The sequence below is a fragment of the Notechis scutatus genome, chromosome 3, assembly GCF_049901735.1.
Source record: "Notechis scutatus isolate UNSWTSFEM ecotype Mainland chromosome 3, rNotScu1.2, whole genome shotgun sequence".
Taxonomy (NCBI): domain Eukaryota; kingdom Metazoa; phylum Chordata; class Lepidosauria; order Squamata; family Elapidae; genus Notechis; species Notechis scutatus.
Genome location: NC_142011.1, coordinates 206675031 through 206696889, shown reverse-complemented (window position 1 = coordinate 206696889; position 21859 = coordinate 206675031). Strand labels below are relative to the sequence as shown.

General features: G+C 46.4%; 1 protein-coding gene across 1 annotated transcript in view; it reads right to left on the bottom strand.

Annotated features, from left to right (window-relative positions):
- Positions 1–20570, bottom strand: part of ADGRB1 (adhesion G protein-coupled receptor B1) — a 380456-nt gene extending 359886 nt beyond the window's left edge. The window contains exon 1 of the mRNA XM_087958904.1: positions 20352–20570. The gene's annotated coding sequence lies outside the window, so the exon portion shown is untranslated. The remainder of the gene's footprint in view (positions 1–20351) is intronic.
- Positions 20571–21859: the final 1289 nt, after the last annotated feature.

The following is a 21859-nucleotide window of genomic DNA, read 5'->3' as shown; positions in this document are numbered from 1 at the left end:
GATCATGTGACAATGGGGATGCTGCAATGGACATAAGTGTGAAAAATGGTCATAAGTTGCTTTTTTCAGTCCCCTTGTTGCTTCAAAGGGTCACTAAATGAATGGTTGTAAGTCAAGAACTACCTGTAAATCCATAATCATAATCTGCAACTCTTGCACTGCAAAAACATATGGACTACACAACTCAGTCAGGGCAAAACAACAGACGTAATCTACATAGACTTCTGTAAAGCCTTTGATTTAGTGGTACACGACAAACTACTCCTAAAACTAAAATCTTATGGTATCTCTGGACAACTGCATAACTGGATAGAAGCATTCCTGTCAAACAGACAACAAATGGTCAAAATTGGAAGCATCCTATCAAATTCTGTACCTGTCAATAGTGGTGTCCCCCAAGGCAGTGTTCTAGGACCAACTCTCTTCATACTCTACATAAATGACCTCTGTGATCATATTAAGAGCAACTACGTTCTCTTCGCTGATGATGTAAAGCTGTTCAATACCACAGACAATACTGCTACCCTTCAAAGAGATCTTGACTATGTATCAGGTTGGTCAAACAAATGGCAACTTCAAATCTCAACAAATAAATGCTCTGTCTTACATATTGGCAAAAAAAATCAGAAAATAAAATACAAGCTGAATAGTCAAGACCTTGTTGATGATCCAAGCTCTGTCAAGGACCTTGGAATACTCATCTCTAATGATCTAAGTGCTAAACCCCACTGTAACTACATAGCCAAAAAGACATTAAAAGTTGTTAACCTAATCCTACGTAGCTTTTTCTCTGGTAGTATCACACTACTAACTAGAGAATACAAAACATTTGCTAGACCAATACTTGAATACAGCTAATCAGTCTGGAACCCACATTACGTATCTGATATTAACACACGTGAGGAAGTCCAGAAATATTTCACAAGAAGAGTTCTCCACTCCTCTACTCGTTGCAGAATACCTTATGCCACCAGACTTGAAATTCTAGACCTAGAAAACCTTGAATTACGCCGTCTTCGGTCTGATCTAAGTATAGTATATAAAATCATACATTGCAATGACTTACCTGTCAATGAATACTTCAGCTTCAACCATAACAACACAAGAGCACACAATAGCTACAAACTCAAGGTTAACCGCACCAAACTTGATTGCAGGAAATACGACTTCAGCAACAGAGTGGCCAATGTCTGGAATACTCTACCTGACTCTGTGGTTTCTTCCCCAAACCCCAAAAACTTTAACCTTAGACTGTCTACTATTGACCTCACCCCTTTCCTAAGAGGTCTGTAGGGGGCGTGCATAAGCACACCTATCCTATTGTTTCTTTTATTTTTCTTATATGTACCCATTTCATGTATTCATAACTATGTATATACTTATATCTATTATCTTGTAAGCGATTGACAAATCAAAATAAATAAATAAAATAAAATAAATAAATAATGTTCCCTTAAACAAAATGGAGGAACAACGAGGCTCCCCTGTCCATCATAAATGGTGCCTCAACTATCCCAAAATAGTTGAGGTGCTTCAAGTGCTTTGGAGAATAGATTGGAATATCCCAGGGGTTGCCACAAAGAAGAGGAGTGAACTGAAGGCAGGACAAGAAGCAAGAGATAGAAGATAAGGAGAGAAGCAACCTAAAACTAAGGAGAAATTTCCTGACAGTGAAAACAATCAGCCAGTGGAACAACTTTCCTCCAGAAGTTGTAAATGCTCCAACACTGGAAGTTTTCAAGAAGCGATTGGACAATTGGTCTGGAATGGTATAGGGTTTCCTGCCTGAGCAGGGGATTGGACTAGAAGACCTCCAAGGTCCCTTCCAACTTGTTATTTTATTATTCTGTTAAAAGAGTCACAACTTTCTCTCTTAGATGCCCCTTCCTTCTCCTGTTGGCCCTCTTTGAATTTTCAGACATCTTCAGAACAACATAAAAAGGTAAAGGTAAAGGTTTCCTTTGCATATACGTGCTAGTCATTTCCGGCTCTAGGGGGCAGTACTCATTTCCATTACAAAGCTGAAGAGCCAAGCACTGTCCAAAGACGTCTCCGTGGTCATGTGGCTGGCATGACTCAATGCCGAAGGCACACAGAATGCTGTTCCCTCCCCACCAAAGTGGTCCCTATTTTTCTGCTTGCATTTTGTACATGCTTTCGAACTGCTAGGTTGGCAGAAGCTGGGACAAGTAATGGGAGCTCACTATGTTACACAGTACTAGGGATTCGAACCACTGAATTGCTGGCCTTTCTGATTGACAAGCTCAGCATCTTAGCCACTGAGCCACCACATCCCTTACTCTTTGAATTTGCAGACATCTTCAGAGCAACAGAGACTAGGCAAATACCTTAGAACCGTGTTGGCGAACCTATGCCACATGTGCCGGAAGTGGCATGGAGAGCCATTTCCCCCGGCATGTGAGAGGTTGCCCGGAAAAGCCCCAGTGCGCATGTGCATGCACGCCGCTGCCCGACAGTGGATTGTTGGGTATCTGGTGTGCATGCGCAGGGGGGGCGGAGGGAGGTGCACAGGAGACACATGCATGTGTAGGGATGTGCTGTGCACAAAGGGATCGTGCGCACATGCACGGATGTGCTGCATGCAAGGAGGAACTGTGTACACATGTGCAGATGTGGCGTGTGAGGGGGAATCATGTGCGCATGTGCAAAGACACATGGTACGCAAGGAGGAATTGCATGTGCATGTGGAAAGATGCATGGCGCACGAGGGGGAATCATGCACACATGCGCAGGCAGCATGGGGGGCAGCACGCATTGCCTTCTGGGTGCTGGCACACAAGCGCACACAAGCGAGCGCACACGCCATTGTTGGCGCAGGAGCCGAAAAGGGTTAGCCACCACTGCCTTAGAATATGAATATTATCCTTATTCTTCCCACTGCATAGAACTCTTAAAAGCAGAAGGACCTTTGCGAAGGAAGGGAAAAAATGGAAAACTACTGAAAGAAGAACGAAGAAAGGAAAGAAAAGATCAGAGTTAGAGATTGAAAAGAAAAGAAAATTGGGGCAAACAAGTTTCCCGAGAGATCTGTTGTTTCTTCAGCTGGCAAAGAAGTCCAAAATGGGAGTTGAAATTAGGATAATGGCTGACGAGAACCCAAAGACAAGAGTACTATAGTCCTTTAATCAAGGGTTTGGCTGCACATAACTCTGACATCCTGTAATTGGCTCCTCATTTTTGATGTTTCAGTTAGAGCTTCCTTTGTTGATCGCAGCCTGCAGAGACAAAACCAGCAAAAGGGATGAGAGGCTCAGATACAGATGTTAGTTCATCTTGGAAGAAAAATGTTGAAAACAGTCAGCCATGCCAGTTTCGGAGGAGGTGACTTCTTCTTCTTTTTTTTAACAATTCGCAGGAAAAATTTACAATGCAGTTGGAGCAGATGTCTACTCAAAGGCTGAATTCACTCAACCTTGCTCCGAAGGAACACGGGCGGGATTTCAGATGTAGGAAATGTGGAATGTGCTTTAGTATGGAGCCCGTTTGGTCTAGTTGAATAAGGATCAAAAGTAGAAACCGGGAGATGGTGAGTTCTAGTCCTGCCTTCGGCATGAAAGCCAGCTGGGTGACTTTGGACAGATCACCAGGAGATGGTGAGTTCTAGTCCTGCCTTCGGCATGAAAGCCAGCTGGGTGACTTTGGATCAATCACTAGGAGCTGGTGAGTTCTAGTCCTGCCTTAGGCATGGAAGCCAACTAGATGACTTTCAACCAATCACCAGGAGACAGTGATTTCTAGTCCCATCTTAGGCATGAAAGCCAACTAGATGACTTTGGACCAATCACCAGGAGACAGTGAGTTCTAGTCCTGCCTTAGGCATGAAAGCCAGCTGGATGACTTTGGACAGATCACCAGGAGACGGTGAGTTCTAGTCCTGCCTTCGGCATGAAAGCCAGCTGGGTGACTTTGGACAGATCACCAGGAGATGGTGAGTTCTAGTCCTGCCTTAGGCATGAAAGCCAGCTGGGTGACTTTGGACAGATCACCAGGAGATGGTGAGTTCTAGTCCTGCCTTAGGCATGAAAGCCAGCTGGGTGACTTTGGACAGATCACCAGGAGATGGTGAGTTCTAGTCCTGCCTTAGGCATGAAAGCCAGCTGGGTGACTTTGGACAGATCACCAGGAGATGGTGAGTTCTAGTCCTGCCTTCGGCATGAAAGCCAGCTGGGTGACTTTGGATCAATCACTAGGAGCTGCTGAGTTCTAGTCCTGCCTTAGGCATGAAAGCCAGCTGGATGACTTTGGACAGATCACCAGGAGATGGTGAGTTCTAGTCCTGCCTTAGGCATGAAAGCCAGCTGGGTGACTTTGGACAGATCACCAGGAGATGGTGAGTTCTAGTCCTGCCTTAGGCATGAAAGCCAGCTGGGTGACTTTGGACAGATCACCAGGAGATGGTGAGTTCTAGTCCTGCAAGCCAGCTTCGGCATGAAAGCCAGCTGGGTGACTTTGGATCAATCACTAGGAGCTGCTGAGTTCTAGTCCTGCCTTAGGCATGAAAGCCAGCTGGATGACTTTGGACAGATCACCAGGAGATGGTGAGTTCTAGTCCTGCCTTAGGCATGAAAGCCAGCTGGGTGACTTTGGACAGATCACCAGGAGATGGTGAGTTCTAGTCCTGCCTTAGGCATGAAAGCCAGCTGGGTGACTTTGGACAGATCACCAGGAGATGGTGAGTTCTAGTCCTGCCTTCGGCGTGATAGCCAGCTGGGTGACTTTGGATCAATCACTAGGAGACGGTGAGTTCTAGAATTAGACACAAAAACCTACTGAGTGACGTCGGGCCAATCACTAGAAGATGGTGAATTGTAGTGCAGCTTTAGGCACGAAAGCCATCTGGGTCAGAAATGGTATTCAGCAGGTTCTGACCAGTTCTGGAGAACCGGTAGTGGAAATTCTGAGTAGTTCGGATAACCGGCAAATCCCACCTCTGACTGGCCCAGTCCCTTCTATTCTCTGCCTCCTGAGTCCCAGATGATCGGCTGCGTCTTCTTTGGTTGCCCTGCACATGAGAACGGAGCTGGAAAGCAGGTTAGTGGGGTGGGGAGGGAATGGGGATTTTGCAGTAACCTTCCCCTGCCATGGCCACCAAGCCATGCCACTGCTACCAAGCCACGCCCACAGAACCGGTAGTAAAAAAGTTTGAATCCCACCACTTACTTGGGTGACTTTGGGCCAATCACCAGGAGGTGGGGAATTGTAGTGCAGCTTTAGGCACAAAAGTCATTTGGGTGACTTTGGGCCAGTCACCAGGAAATGTGGATTTCTAGTCCTGTCTTAAGCATAAAAGCTGACTGGGTGACTCCGGGCAGATCATCAGGAGATTGTGAGTTCTAGTCCTACCTTAGGCACAAATGTTGGCTGGGTGACTGAGCCAGTCACTCAGAAATAGTGAGTTCTAGTCCTGCCTTAGGTGTGGAAGTCAGCTTTGGGACCAATCCCTTTCTTTCAGCTTAACCAACCTCGCAAGGTTGTTGTGGGGAAAATAGGAGGAGGAAGTACAGGACATGATGGTCATTTTGAGTGACTTATAAAGTAAGAAAAATGAGATAAACATAAAATAACTAAAGCCAAATAAATAAATTTCAGCCTTGATTCATACATGTAAAAAAAACCCAAATAGAACATTAGAAATAGATGATGATTATAAGCAATAAAAATACTAATTTCAAAATAATCTCTCTTCTCATTTATTGGGGAAAAATGCACATTTTGAGGTGGCGTTGAACAAAAAATAATCCTAACATAATTCTCATCCAGCTTCCTAATTAAGGGCGGTGGTCAAATTGTTATTATCTCTGCACTAAAATAAAATGTCAGGAATGTTGGTGTATTAATCTTGATGTTAATCTCCACCTATCTGGACTAGAAGACCTCCAAGGTCCCTTCCAGATCTATGATAATTGATTGATTGATCAGTTGATTGATTGATTATCTGGATGTTGATGGTAGGGAGGCGTTTTGCTCTTTTCGTTTCCTTTTTGGCTTTTTGATTGTCTCTTTCGAATGGCAGATAAACGTTGTTTATCTCTACGTGCCTGTTGATGGCTGGTTTGTCTGGATTCCAGGATTCCAAGAATTCTCCAGAAATTACAGTTCAATCCTGAGCTATAAATATCCTCTTCCAACTTTTTCTTTTTATGGCTGGGGTAAAGATGAAATCCAAGAATGGCCTTGGGGAAAAAAATGGAGCCTGTCTAAAGGTTTCACAACACGTCACATTAATTCCATCAGAAAGAAGTGTAAATCACGGTTTATGATTTAGCCTGCTGTACAAAACTAGCCCACTGTACTTTATTTATTAAGCAAACCATGACCTAGCATGTGCCATGAACAATGAGGCAGTTGAGGTAATAAATTTCTTCAGGATGAAGGGGGATGAAGTTCAACCAAATACAGTATCATGAATTTTGGTTTATTTTAAAAATATATATTTTTTTTGTATATGCATCAAACTCACTTGTGTGGAAATTGTTGCTTCCGTTTCTTCCTCTGTCTAAGTAACTTTGTTAAGTGTCACCTGAAATTCTTGGGAAACCCGAAATTAGATGTGGAATTAAATTTATGAATGTCCACGTGATCTTTATCCAAAAACTTTCTGTATTTCAAGCTTGTAGCACAGTAAGTGTAGAAGATTTGGAACAACCATTACCTAGTTGACTAAGAATCTCTACAGACATTTAGCTATGCAATTTGGGAGGAGCACCCTCCAAATGGGGTGGGAGTAGGAATGGATTTCCAGAAAAAAAAAATGCAGACTACAGAAATCATTTGCACTACTCGAGTGACCCTGAGGACACAGATAAGCCTCCGAGTGGCCTCAACAACCCTCTAAATAGGATGCAAATGACCAGCGGTCTGCAAGGAATATAGATCCTTCCATTCCCCACCATCCAGTCAGAGCTGAAGAAGCTGCTTGGATGAGAAGCGAAATGTCTTCAAAGAGAAAAAAAACAGAAAGTCCAGTTCAGAGGTAGTATTCAGCAGGTTCTGACCAGTTCTGGAGAACCGGTAGTGGAAAGTTAGAGTAGTTTGGAGAACCGGCAAATACCACCTCTGACTGGCCCTGCCCCCATCTCTTCTCTGCCTCCGGAGTCCCAGGTGATTGGCACAGGAGAACTGTTGTGATTAGCCGGCAGCAGGTGCAGATGGCGGAGGAGAGCGATGACTCTGATGAGGGGCCAGGACCATCAGGGAGTGGACTGCTGCCTTCAGGGATTGTGGGGGCTGGAAGCCGTGAGGAGGAGGTTCCCGAGGAGCCTGTGCCAAGTGCACGTGAGCACAGGATGATTCATAGAAGACAACAGCTGTAGCAGCACAGGCGACTCAGGAGTAAGGATGCAACATAATGGCCCCTCCCTCCAGGGAATATAAGCCTGGTTTCAAAAGGATTTTGCTTTTGCAGAAAGCAAAAACGTTCTACGGACTCAGCATCGTGTGTGGAGACTCCAGCTTATCTGAAGAATTCTGTCAAGGCTTTTCTGTTTGGACTAATTGGCTGCAAGCCATCTTTTACCTACAAAGAAGTTTATTTGTAGATTAAAGCTGTGAAGGTTTGAGTTGCTGCGTTTGTTTGAGATTTTCTTGCTGATAACAGGGTTAGGTCAGAACGAGAACGGAGCAGGAAAGCAGGTTAGCGGGATGGGGAGGGAATGGGATTTTGCAGTAACCTTCCCCAGGATTGGGGAGGGAATGGAGATTTTATAGTATCCTTCCACGCCCATAAAGCCATGCCATGCCCACCAAGCCATGCCCACAGAACCAGTAGTAAAAAAAAATGAATCCCACCACTGGCTCAGTTGCCTCTTGGGGGAAAAAAAAAAAGCACCTTTGGTTTAACTCTCAATTGGAAATCTTGGGGTCAATTGTGATCGTATGTCCAAGGCTGCTTATATCTATTATTTCCCATCATTTGGTCATTTCTGGATCGAAGGCAAAGAGCACGGGAGGGGTAGTTTCAAAGAAGTTAAGAAGATAGCCTCCCTCTGACACAATTTGGATAACTCAGAGGGGAGGCAGAAGAAAAGGAAACATACACTCGGGGAAAAATATATATATATATAATGGAAGGGCCTTTCATTTGCTTCAACCGAGGTAGCCAATTTAAATTTTCATAAAGGAAGCGCTGATGTGTGTCCCAGCGAGATGAAGTGTCAAATCAAGCTACTCTTCAGTGTTAAACTACCATCATTTCGCCCCCCCACAAAATCAGGTTCCTTTAAGAATCGGGAACAACGATCTTGGTATAATCAAAATAAGACGGAATCCTTACTTTGGGGGCTGATGGTAAGCCATTTTCAGCTCTCCTATGCTTGAAGGAAGCAAGAAGAGAAATTTAATTTGTCGTTTTGTGAGACTTTGGGGGGGGGGGCATCTGAGAAAGGCTGCTGGCTTTGCAAACAATGCCCTCAGGGTGTCTCTCAGGAAACTGAACAAGGAGAGATTTAACCAGGAAATAAGGAGAAACTTTCTGACAGCGAGAACAATCAACCCATGGAACAGAAATTGCCTTCGGAAGTTGTGGGAGCTTCATCCTTGGAGGCTTTCAAGAAGAGATTGGACTCCCACCTGTCAGAAATGCTGTGGGCAGGGGGTTGGACTAGATGACCTACAAGGTCCCTTCCAACTCTGATTATCTGTTATGTGTCTTGCAGGCTGAAGAGCCAGAAACAACTTTGTGTGTCTTCACATAGACTTATTTTCCAGCAGGACTCTTGGTTGTTTATTATTATTATTATTATTATTATTATTATTATTATTATTATTATTATTATTATTATTATTATTATTAATGATGATGTTGTTGTGAAAGTCTGAATGATTTCAAGCAACAATCTGTTCTGATCCAGCCTTAGCAGAAACAAGAAACAGACTCCTGTCATGAAAAGATCCTCTTTATTTATCTCCTGTGAATTAATGGCGTTCGCCCACCGAAAAGGCCAAGCAATAGCCCTTCAAAGAGTTAATGGTAGCAACAAACCCTATCAGTTCCCTGCTATAATTGCAAGGCCGTGAGCTCCCAGCCAAAAGGCTGCAAATTAAGTTCTGGCAAGCAGTCTCTGGCATGAAACACAATGACCAAAACTGAACTATTGTCTCCTACAACAACCACTCCCCTTTCCTTCTATTTATCCCCCGGCCAGGGAGTATCCACATGTGCTTTGCTTCCCGAGTCGACTCCTTGTCCTCCACTGTTCCCCTCTCCTAACAGCTCTGCGCATACGTGCATCTGGAACAGGCCCCAGCTGCTCTTCCTCCTCACTCATGTCAGCCTCCAAAGGCAGCTGCCTCTCCGGTAGCTGGGAAATGTCGGACAGCCCTGGCTCTATCTGTGCCTCTGACACAGAGCATCCATCAGAGCCTTCCCCAGACTCCAGGACTGGCCCGAGTTCCTCCCCAACCTCCTCATCATCCGAGTCTGCCTCCAGCTGTGCTGGCAACTGGAGGGCCACAAGACAGTCTTAGCTAGGAGCAGTGTATCTGGGATGCAAACATCTAGATCAGGGGGTCTCCAAACTTGGCCACTTTAAGACTTCAATTCCCAGTATGCCTCAGCCAGCGTGATTGAGGTGGTAATTAGGTGGAAGTGAAGACCTAGAGCAAATGTTCTTCTTTGTTGCCATTTAATGGTCCTCTGGGCCTGTGTTGTAATGTGGACTGGGTTCCTGGGAAGGAGGGGTTCGTTCCAGAGGAGCAAGAGACAACTCGGTTCAGATATTTTGGGGTCTTTGGTGCTCTCTGAGCTTGGTTGTTCTCTTGCAGACGGTTCATTACCCAACTAGGGAACATCATTCATGGTCGAAGGGAGTAGGGTTTGTGGAGAGGAGGAGGAGGAGGAGGAGGAGGAGGAGGAGGAGGAGGAGGAGGAGGAGGAGGAGGAGGAGGAGGAGGAGGAGGAGGAGGAGGAGGAGGAGGAGGAGAGGAGGGTGACAGTAGGGTCCTAGGTGCAGTAGAGCTTGGTTGTTCTCTTGCAGATGGTTCATTACCCAACTAGAGAACATCTTCAGTGCTAGAAGGGAGTGGGGTTTGTGGAGAGGAGGAGGAGGAGGAGGAGGAGGAGGAGGAGGAGGAGGAGGAGGAGGAGGAGGAGGAGGAGGAGGAGGAGGGCGACAGTAGGGTCCTAGACAGTAGAGCTTGGTTGTTCTCTTGCAGATGGTTCATTACCCAACTAGAGAACATCTTCAGTGCTAGAAGGGAGTGGGGTTTGCTCTCTTTTATATACTAGTGGCTTACCCTCTCAGAGTTGATGGGAGTGTCCTGTAGTATCATCTATGTCGATATCTAACCCGGAGGGCAGGACGAGAAACAATGGTTGGAAACTAAACAAAGGGAGAAGCAATCTGGAATTAAGGAGAAACTTCCTAAAAAGGGAGGACAATTAACCAGTGGAACAGCTTTGACTTCAGACATTGTGGGTGTTTCATCACTGGAGGTTTTTAAGAAGAGACTAGAAGGATTTGCTGCTTCAGTGGAGGGTTGGACTAGAAGACCTCCAAGGTCCCTTCCAGCTCTGTTCTCTTCTCTTCTCTTCTCTTCTCTTCTATTCTATTCTATTCTATTCTATTCATTTTCCATTCCATATATGGTTCAGTACGTTGGCAACCCGTTTTAGATTCCATCAGTTCTCCACCCTTTGTCAGAAGCAAACCCCTTAATGAACACTGTAGTTTCCTGCTTGGTAAATGTCACGCATGGGATCAGCAAGCATTGATTTTCTTAAATATATGTTTAAAAATAATCTACAACATCTGTTTTGTTGACTTGCAAAGGATTCAACCCTGTAAGTCAAGAGCTTTTGTGTTTAACGAGGGCAAAGGTCTCTGGATGCTAAGGTTTCCATGAGACACCTCTTTCTAAATTTTCAGGCACTGGCAGGAAAATACTTTGTTCCCCAGGAGGGGAGAGGAGGTGCAGAGCAAAAGAGACAGCAGAGCATCTTCTAGCTATTCCTTCCAGCTCTCCCGAAACAAAGCCGAGGAGAACATCTCACAGTTCTATAAGGGCAACTTTGTGGTGCTTTTTGCATCAGATCTCGTTTCCAGATTGTGAAGATATTCTGCATACTGACTGTTCCCCTCTGTCTGTGCGTGTGTGTGTGTGAGAGAGAGAGAGACACAGAGACTGAGAGAGAGAGAGAGAGAAAGACAGAGAGGAGAGATAGAGATGTATTTACTAATTTATCCAATTTATGCCCACTGCAACCACAAGAGGCTCGTGTAGTGAGGAACAACAAGCGCATTTAAATAATGCATTGATGGACGTAAACTATAAAAGCATAAATATCATAAAAGCAATCAAAACAAGCACCCTAGTGATCACCTCGGTGCAGCTAACCAAGACTGAGTTTGGACGGCTAATCAAGGCTTGCATAATTAACCTTGGCTGATAGACGGAGGTGATGACCTTAGATTAGAGAACTCAGGCCTGGAGACCTCAGACAGACACAAAAGAGGTTGGTTGGCCCACGGGGGCAGAACCATGGTTACTTTCCACCAAACCCTGCCTTTCCTGGCTAATATCGCTTTCTTAATATCTCTTGTTCCACAAGCATTCCTTAAGTCACTGTTGGCCGTTCCGAAGGACCTTTAAACCTCCTTTTTGTCAAGTGGCCTTTAGGGGGAATCCAATAATGGAATAGAGCCAGGCTGATGGTGGCACAATAGTATGTCGAATACATTGTCTCCTGTGCTTTTCCACTTTTTTTCCCCCCATTTTTAAAATTTGAATTAGTTGCTCTTTAATGGCTTTTAGATGGTTGGATTGTATTACTATGCACACCAGCCAGAATCACTATGTTAGATGGGCAGCTGTGGAGCGATGGATAGATCGATTGATGAATATAAAAGGAAAGGAAGGGAGGAAGGGGGAGAGGGAGGAAAGGAAGGAAGTAAGGGAGGGAGGGAGGGAGGAGGGAGGGAGGAAAGGAAGGAAGGAAGGAAGGAAGGAAGGAAAGGAAGGAAGGAAGGGAAGGAAGAAGAGAAGGTAGGGAAGGAAAAGAGAAGGAGGAAGGTAAGTAGGTAGGTCCAAAAGAAGGAAGGATGGAGCGGGAGGTGAGGGGAAGGGAAGGGAGGATATAGACAGGGAGAGAGGGAGAGAAGGATGGAGATAAATGGAAAGGTAGGAAGGACGGAGGAAAAGAGGGAGGGAAAAAGGGAAGGAAGGAAGGAAGAAGGAGATAAATGGAGAGGAAGGAAGGAAGAGAAGGAAAGGAAGGAGAAGGAGGAAGGCAAGTAGGATGGACAGAAAGAAAGAAGGATGGAGAGGGAGGTGAGGGGAAAGGAAGGGAGAAATGTAGAGAGACAGGGAGTGATGGAGGGAAGGAAGGAAGGAGATTAATGGAGAGGAAGGGAGGAAGGGTGGAAGGAAGGAAGCTAGGAAGCTCATGGATTCTCCAAAATTTAATCCCTCCAGTCTCAGCATTAGGGTTCATCATCTGTTTTTTTTTATTATTATTATTATTATTATTTCACTTGTTTCCTAATGGCACAGGGGAAACTTTTTACGGTGCGAAGAGTCTGTCCTCATTATATTTCCACATCAATCCTTTGAGGTAAGCCAGTCTGAGACAGCGATTGGCCTCAAATCCTCCAGTAAATTCAGGTCTCCTGGCTCTTCCTCTATCCCTTCCACCGTGGGTTCTTGAGATGTTGACATCGGAGCTCTCCTTGTTTGCCAGAGTTGCAAACATTAATATATGGCTGAAATTCCTGGAGGAATTTAATTACTGTCTCTTCTCCTATATAAAAGAGCCCTTCCTGACTTAAGGAAAGAGTGCAAAAGAAGAGCAACAAAGAGGATTAGGGGACTGGAGGCTAAAACATACAAATAACAGTTGCAGGAACTGGGTATGTCTAGTTTAATGAAAAGGAAGGTTAGGGGTGACATGGTAGCAGTCTTCCAAGATCTCAGGAGTTGCCACAAAGAAGAAGGAGTCAAGCTATTCTCCAAAGCACCTGAGGGCAGCAATGGATGGAAACTCACCCTGGGGAGATCCAATGTAGAAAGAGTGCAGAGAAGAGCAACAAGGATGATTAAGGGACTGGAGGCTAAAAGATAGGAAAAACAGTTGCAGGAATTGGGTGTATATATAATTGAATGAAAAGAAGAACTAGGGGCAACACGACAGCAGTCTTCCAATATAGGTTGGAAGAAGAGGGAAGTCAAGCTATTCTCCAAAGTACCTAAAGGAACAACAAGAAACAATGGATGGAAGCTAATTAAGGACAGAAGCAACCTAGAATTAAGGAGAAACTTCCTAACCGTGAGGACAATCAACCAGTAGAACGACTTGCCTTCAGAAGTTGTGGATGCTTCATCACTGGAGGCTTTTAAGAAGAGGCTGGGCAAGCACTTGTCTAGTATACTGTCTCCTGTTTGAGCAAGGGGGTGGACTAGAAGTCCTCCAAAGCGTCCCCCCTCCCCAACTTTCTCATTCTGTTATTATAGCAATTCTCCCAAAAGGAATGAAACCACTGCTAAATATCCACAGCTCTGAAAGAATGCAATGTAGCTAAGCCATAACTGGAGAAATGGCGCCATCTGTCTGTAGCTTGGAAGAAACCATAGATTGGCCTTCACTTTAGAATGTCACTTTTTTCCCCCCCTCCTTCCTTTATCACCCAGCATTTGCAGGTCAAGACATTTTCCAGAAAGACGAAAAGAAAAAAAAAATAGTCTGGCTTGGCGTCCCTTTTCAGATGAACCCTCTGTTTCTCTGTGAAAGTTGTATCTCCCGAGAAAAAGCTGAGATTTTACCGGCACTTTTCCGCTAGCCATAGAATACCTTATGCCACCAGGCTTGAAAATTTGGACCTGGACAACTTAGAACTACACGGTCCGACCTAAGCATAGTTCACAAAATTGTCTGCTACAATGTCCTACCTGTCAATGACTACTTCAACTTCAACCGCAGTAACTCATGGGCCAACAATAGATACAAACTCAAAGTAAATTGCTCCAAACTCAATTGCAGAAAATACGACTTCAGCAACAGAGTGGTCAATGCCTGGAACTTACTCCCTGACTCTGATGTTACATCCTCAACCTCCCAAAAACTTTAACCTTACACTGCCTACCACTCCATTCCTAGGAGGTCCTTAAAGGGAGTGTGCATAAGCGCACCAGCGTGCCTACAGTCCCTGTCCTTCTGTTCCCATTTATTCGTACTCATTTATTATGTATATACTTATATCCATTTATACTTCTATGTTTATGTGTTAGGTTCATACTTATATTTGTTTTTCTCATACATGCTTGACAAACATAAATAAATAAATAACCGATGGTCATTCTCTTAAACCTCCCCTCCAAAAGACAAGCTCAACTCAACCAGGATCTTGGCAAGTGGTTAAACTCAAAGGAGAAGGTGGAAATCTCCATCGGTGCTCGAGAAATAGCTGGCCCTCATTGCGAGGTGAGAAAAAGGAGATGCGTGAAGGAATTTCTACAATCCTGAATGCACTTCAAAGAGAGGAAGCTGGATATTTCAGCAGCATGTTTTCTGAGTAAATAGAGTCAAGTAAAGCTGTAACACAGGGAACGGAGGAAGAAAGATGCAACGAATTGGTGCAAAGATGCAACACGCACATGAGAACAATTGAAGAGTGCATCCCATCAGGAAGATAAATCGTGGCTAGCGAACTGTCGTTGTGTGTTATCTTAACAAATGCTCCCAATAAAAAATCTGGCAATTATGTTGACAGGCAGAACATTCATCTGATCTCTCTTTGTGGCTTGTGTGGTTGTTTTACGGGCCCAAACTGCTGATCTCTAACTAAATAAGATTGGTTTGGATCATAGGAAACGGGCGTTTGAGGATTGCCATGTTCTGGAGAACATTGAATACCTCAACAATGAATAACTCCCAAAACAATTGGGAGGGTGGAGTTTTGGTTACCATATTATTAAAAAGACACTGAGACTCTGGAAAGAGTGCAGAGAAGAGCAACCAAGATGACTGGGGGACTGGAGGCTAAAATATATGATGAAGACTTGCAAGGATTGCGTAGGTCTAGTCTACTGAAAAGAAGGACTAGGGGTGATTTTGATAGCAGTCTTCCAATATTTGAGGGGCTCCTACAAAGACAAGGGGATCAAACTATTTTCCAAAAGGCAAGACAAGAAGCAATGGATGGAAACTACCCAAGGAGAGAAGCATTCTAGAACTAAGGAGAAATTTCCTACGGTGAGAGCAACCAACCTTTGGAAGAGCTGGCCTTCAAAAGCTGCGGGAGCTCCATCACTGGAGGCTTTCAAGAAGAGACTGGATAACAACGTGTATGAAATGGTATTGGGGGGTTGGACTAGAAGACCTTCAAGGTCCCTTCCAACTCTATTATTCTACGCTGTACCTTTTAACTCTACCCAAAGGATGTCCTACCTAGAGGAAACCTTTGTACACCATGCAAAGAATTTCTGGATTGCCTGAACTGAAAATAAAAAGAGGGTTTGTTTTTTTTCCACTCAATGCAGATTGATTTTCTTCAGACTAGGCAGAAGCTAAGGAGCTGCCCTCAGCTGCAAACTACAGCTTGGTTCATGTTTACTCCAACGGCTTCTGCAAGACATTTAAATCAGCAGTGATTTATATAAATTGGTCTCTAATTTAGCTGTGGAGGGGGAAAAAAAAAACGGAGGTTCTCCAACACTGCAATCCCCAGAAATGTTTATACAAGAGGCTCAGTGACTGACTTCACACAATTAACTCATTTTCTGAACTGCCACAAAACACCGAACAATCAACTCACCAAACAAGCTGGCTCAATGAACCACACACATATACACACACACACAGGCACACACAAACTAACCAAGATTAACATTAGCAGAGCCATCAGATTCAGCTGGGCGTACAGCTGTGGGCTTCAACAAGGTTTTTTTAAAAAAAAACAAAAAACAAAAAACTCTTATCCTTATCAAGAGAATGTCTGTTTTTATTTTTTTGGGGGGGAAATCTGTTCCTAAAGGATCCCACCTTGCGAGATATCATGGCTTATTTTCAACGCCGCTGGATTGTATGCAACTGATCAAGATTTGTAGGTGATCAAGATTTGTAGGTGATCAAGATTTGTAGGTGATCAAGATTTGTAAGCAACTGATCAAGATGTGTAGGGTCTCCTGCTTGGACAGCGGGTGGGGGGTGGACTAGATGACCTACAGGGTCCCTTCCAACTCTGTTAATCTGTTAATCTCTGTAGCTCCCTGGAAGGAAAAAGATACCTTTGTACATCTTCGAATAGGGTATAACTACTTCATTTGCTAAGGGAGGGAAGGGTCAGCTCCCGCCAGGAACCCATCAGCCGAGAGAGAAAAAAAATCCATCTTTTCCCAAAATAGATTCCTAACCAGCAAAGATGCAACCAAGTTTTTTTTTTTTTTTTGCATTAGGATGTAGCCAATTCACAAGCAAAGGCTTATTATGTCTGAACCTGTTCCGTCTATTCTGATGTACTTATGTCTGTTCAAAGCAAGCCCCCTTCCAGCCTCTATTCCGATTGATAGATGTAGAATCTCAGGTTGCAAAGCTGGGCAGAGAACCAGGGTTAAGAGGGGGGGGAAAAAACACACACAAAGCACTCCCAGGGTTCAGTTTGAGAGGTGTAAATATTAGGCAAATTCTCTCCTTACAATGTGATGAGTGGCAATATTGTCTTTTTTTTCTTTTTAAGAAAAAAAAATCTGCATTTTGAAGAGTGGCAATCGAACACTCTCGTTCATTCATGAATGGCACAAACCCATCCATTGCATTCATTCCCGTTTCCCATCCCACTCTTCTTTATTTATTGTTTTGTTTCTGCAAAATAAATTGTATATCTGTTACATAGTGGGGATGTTAAAGTTAAAGCCTGCCTTTTGAAAAAGGAAAGGTGCATTGCAGCCTGGTGAGATCCCATGCTCTTTTCCAAATGCATTTTTATTCTCTCTCTCTCTCTCTCTCTCTCTCTCTCTCTCTCTCTCTCTCTCTCTCTCTCTCTCTCTCTTTCTTTCTTTCTTTCTTTCTTTCTTTCTCTCTTTCCCTCCCTCTCTCTCCCTCCTTCCCCTTCATTACCCAGGAAAAAGCACATGAAACATTGCCTGCCAGCCAGACTTTTCCAGGCTGTGAAAAAAGCCACCAAAATCATCCCCCAGGTTTATCAACCCTCCAAGGCTGTGTGTTTGGATCAGAACCGTGGGAAGCGAGGTGAAATCCAGCCTTAGGGGTATCCCAAAATTTGCAGAATGCTAAAATTAAAAATAAAATAAAATAAAAAAATATGTTCTAGAATTCCCCTTGTTTGCTTAGGGGCACCTACGCACCTCTCCTGTCCACAAACCCAATGACACAAGCCCACCCAATCTACACATGGGGGTACAACAGAAGCTTGGGTGGTGGGATGGGAAGTTGTTAGCCCACCCCTTCACTCGCTTTGGGGTGGTAGATCTCCTTCCCAGCAGGGTTGGTTGTGATTTGTGTGTGTGTGTGTGTGTGTGTGTGTCAGTCCCTCTGGGTGTGCATGTATGTGAGTGTGAGCCCTTTTCAAGGCATTCCTCATTTCCAGCCAAGAGTCATTTCTTTCTCCTCCTTCTCCACCACCACATATAGTCCATGCTGCAGATGAAAGCACTGCAGAGAAGATGGAGAGAGTGAGGATGGAAGATTATTATGGGAAGGCCTGGATCTTGGAGGTTTGGAGCTGGGTCAGGGCAAACTCATTGGTTCCTCCAACAGAGGGGCTTTCCCCCAAAAAAACTGGCTCTGTGGGGATATCAAGAAGGAGGGAGTGTGAGGAAAAGGAGAAGCAGGTGCACCTCTCCGTTCCAAGTTAGCTCATCTGTAATGGAAGGAAAGATCTCCACTTCAGTGAGGAGCCAGCCTTTCTTCAACTCAAGGAGGAAACCACTTGAAGTTCTCTCTCTCTCTCTCTCTCTCTTCCACCAATCTCTCCTTGCATCATCCTTTTCCTCCTAAGAACTAGAACCTCCAAATTTGGCTTGAAGAATATCTACCCAACCTTCTTCTCCTCTACCTCTCTATTCAGTTTTCCCAGCTGAAAGAGAGCTGGTCAACAGGTCAACATGGAGGTGGGAGAAATAGCCCCTTTCTTGATTTAGAATGGATTGCTCAGGGATGACCCTTCTCTACCACCATTCTCTTTGGCCACAAAACACATTGGCCCCAAACGTATGGGATGGAGACGTGGGAAGGAGGTGGCACCAACATCTCCTGGGATCAATGTTGGTGTCTCCTTCTTTGAGCTGAGCCAGAAGGATCAGATGGTGGCATCTGGTGAGTTGGAGAACCTCTTTCCAACTCAAGTTATATGGAAAATAAAAGCCTTGGTTGATCTTGTCTTCCTTCTTCTCCTCCTCCTCCTCCTCCTCCCCCCTCCCCCTCCTCTCCACAAGCCCCACTCCATTCTAGCGCTGATGATGCTACCTAGTTGGGTCATGAAACATCTGCAAGAAAACCACCAGGCTCAGAGACCACCAAAGCCCTACAGTCCTCCTCCTCCTCCTCCTCCTCCTCCTCCTCCTCCTCCTCCTCCTCCTCCTCCTCCTCTTGCTTTGATGTTCAGACTTGACCATTCAAAGCCAACCCATTCCTTGGATTTGTTTAGTCCCGACTTCATCTTGGTCTATAGTATCCAAATAAATAAATAAATAAATAAATAAAAAGACTGTAGCATCTTTTTTGCCCAACTAACTCATTTCATTAAGAGGTTTCTGGAGCTGGAGTTCCGTTCATTGGCTAGGAGATGGAAAGCACCTGGCTCCTTCATCCAAACGGACTAGCCAGCCTCCAGATTCCGTCCGATATTTTTTGGGGGGGTGGGGGTACCCCTGCAACCCCCTTCCCCCCAAAGACCCCGCCAACCCCTGCAACAAATAAATCAGCAAGGCAACTTTTGGGGGAGGCGAGGGGCTAAACCCCCCCCCCTCCAATCGAAGGGTAATGCCTCCGGATCTGGTGCAACCCTCCCCGCCTTACCCTATTCGGGGGGACCGAAGCCTCGGAGGAAGTGGGGGAATATGGGCAGGATCCTGCTTCCCCCCCACTCTCCCCGCACCCCCAAATTAGCGGAAGAAACCGCCCCCCGCGACAAAGTGCCCGGGGGGTGAAGCCTTAAACATCCCAACCCACCCGCTCGCCCTTTCTTGTTCTCCTTTCAGCCTTTTTTTGCAAGGCAGAGAAGGTCGGAGGGTTTTTGTTTTGAGGGTGGGGGCAGGGGACGGCGCGATGCTTTTGGCAGCCCGGCGAAAGTTTGCCCCCTTTCCCCCCCGCTCCTCTCCTCAAATAATGTGGCTCCCCGCATCTCCTCTCTGAGCTCAGGGGCGATGGGGAAGGAGGGGAGGCGGGCGGGCGAGCGAGCAAACGCGCCGCAAAACGCCTCGCTTGCCAAATGCGTATAATCCACTTTGGAGCAGGAGGAGGCGGCGGGAGGGGGGGCAGGGAGGAAGCCGACGGGATTACTTGCGAGTAAGCAATCCGAGGGCTCTTTCCTCCCTCCTCCCCCCCACACGGAGAAAGGATCCTTCTTCTCGCCCCCCCCGCCGCCCTTCCATGATGGGTTCCTTCCTGAAGTTCGCTTTTGTAAATCTTTCCGGGTCCTTCAAAAAAAAGGCTCCTTAAAAGGCGCAACGAGAAGGCAAGCCGGCCGGGACTTACTCGCGAGTTAAACCCCCGCGGGGGCGCAGTCCCAAGCTCGCTCGGCATCCGAGGGCGGAGGGAGCGATCCAAAGGATCCCCCTCCCCGAACGCCAGCTTGGATCGGCGCTTGGAGAGCAAGGACCCAGGGAGAAAGAGGGAAAGGAAATTCGGAGCGGGACGAGGCTTCGCCCCATCCAGCCTCCGAGACACCCCCCACCGCATCGGATTGTCGCGCGCCCCTCCCCAGACCCGCCGCTTTGGGGAGGCGGAGGGGGCGCGGACTTTATGGACCTGGCCAACATCCCCAAGACCTCCAAGTCGGCTCGCGCGGGGTTTGGTTCTCTTCCCTCGCGAACCCAAACAAGCCGCAATTTCAAGCGCTTCGGTTCGCCGCTTCGAAAGAAAGTTGTGCCCTCAAAGCTGGCGACGAGGATTTCCTATCAGGGGCCAAAGAGACCTTGCTCTCCTCTCCCCCCCAAAAATTGAAAATTATCTTTCCACGGTCGGGTGCAAGGGTTAGATATGAGCGGGTGGGATGCCATTCTCCCACACCCACTTACTAAAAATACATTGATTTTTGTCATCTCACCCCCGTTGGCCAATCTCCAGCACACAACTGAATCAAACCGGTCTGTCATTAAGGGATTATTATTATTTTTTTTAAAAAAAAATCATCATCATCATCATCATCACGGAATCTTACCTTTTAGGAGAGTCCAGGCAGTTATATCCTTGTTCTCAGCCGGAGCAAATCCCAAATGGAAAACATCCACAAATCCAGAAGGGAAAAACGAGCCATGGGCTCCCTTCGGTACAAACCAGCGAACCAAAACCAAGATTATTATTTTGGGGAGGGTTTGTGTGTGTGTGTGTGTGTAAGTGTGAGTTTGTGGGGTTTTCCCCCCCTTTTGTTTCTTTTTTCTTTGCTTCCAGCCCACTCTTTGAAAAACACACCAGCTTTAAAAAAAAACAAAAAAAACCACACACCCACACCCCAAACGAAACTTGGAAAAGTCTTACACACGCTTTCACACTCGCGAACACACACACCTACACACGCAAAACGCCGGGGGCTCCTTGGGTGGTTGTCGTTGCTGTTGTTTTAGTTCAAAAAGGAAAGAGAAAGAAAGAGACGCAAAGTCTGAATTTAAAAAAAAATAAATCAAAATATTCTGGAATTGGGGGGGCGCGAGCTTTCTTGGCCAAGAGGAGGGGGAAAATAGCCCAAGCTGGACGGAAGATGTGGCTGGACAGAAGTCCGGAGATCCGACCGACGAAGCGCCTCTTCGATACCGGCAGAGCCCGCGGCTTCGGCTGGGTTTTACGCTTCCTTCCTTGGCGCTGGGAAGGGAGGAGACGGAGCCCCCGCAAAAGGCTCCCCCCGCAGCCCGTAAACCTCTTTTCTTCCCGCAGGAATATCCTTCTCTTCCTCTTCCTCTTCCACCTCTTCCTCGCCCGATTCCTTGAGCTACCCGAGCTGGCTTGCTGGCTTGCGCTCTCGGTTCCTCCGGCGGCTGGACGCGGGCGCTTCGCGGTACCCAGAGGCTGCGGAGCGGATTACATCAGGCTTTTTATAAGCTTCCTTCTAGCTCTCTCGCCCGGGAGAGAGAGAGAGAGAGAGAGGAGGAAGAGGAGGAGGAGGAGGAGGAGGGCGGGCAAGAGAGGAGAGGTGGGAAAAGGACCAGTGACGGATCGCTGCGCGCTCTCGGGCGCACGGCTCGCTTTGCCAAGCCGGCAGAAGCCTCTCCAGCAGGAGGCAAGCCGGGCATAAGCGCACTGTCATCCTTCCTTCGCCTTCTCTCTCTTCCTCCCGCCCCCCCGCCGTCCGTCCTCCCTCCCCCGCCAAAGCCTGCCGCGGGAGGCGTGTGGACACGAGAGGGCTCCGCCGCTAAGCGAGACAACAGCTGGCGGGGCCCCGGGCGCGACCCACCCCGGGAAAACTTTCTTGGAGAGGCTTGGAGAGGTCGCTGCAAGACGCCCGCGCTGGCTGGCAAGGCGCGATGTTTGGAGGGGGAACTGGGGGTTTGGAGGGGGGAGAACCGGCAGAGACCCCCTCCCCAGGGGATCGCTGGTGGGGAGGGGAGGGGCACGGACTTTGCAAGGTGGCGGAGCAGATGCAATGCCTGGGAGGGGGGTGAGGAACAACTGGGTAGGGGCGTCTGTTGGAAGGGACGGCTAAGCAAGGTTTGCTCTTGGCCCGGGTTGGGTGGG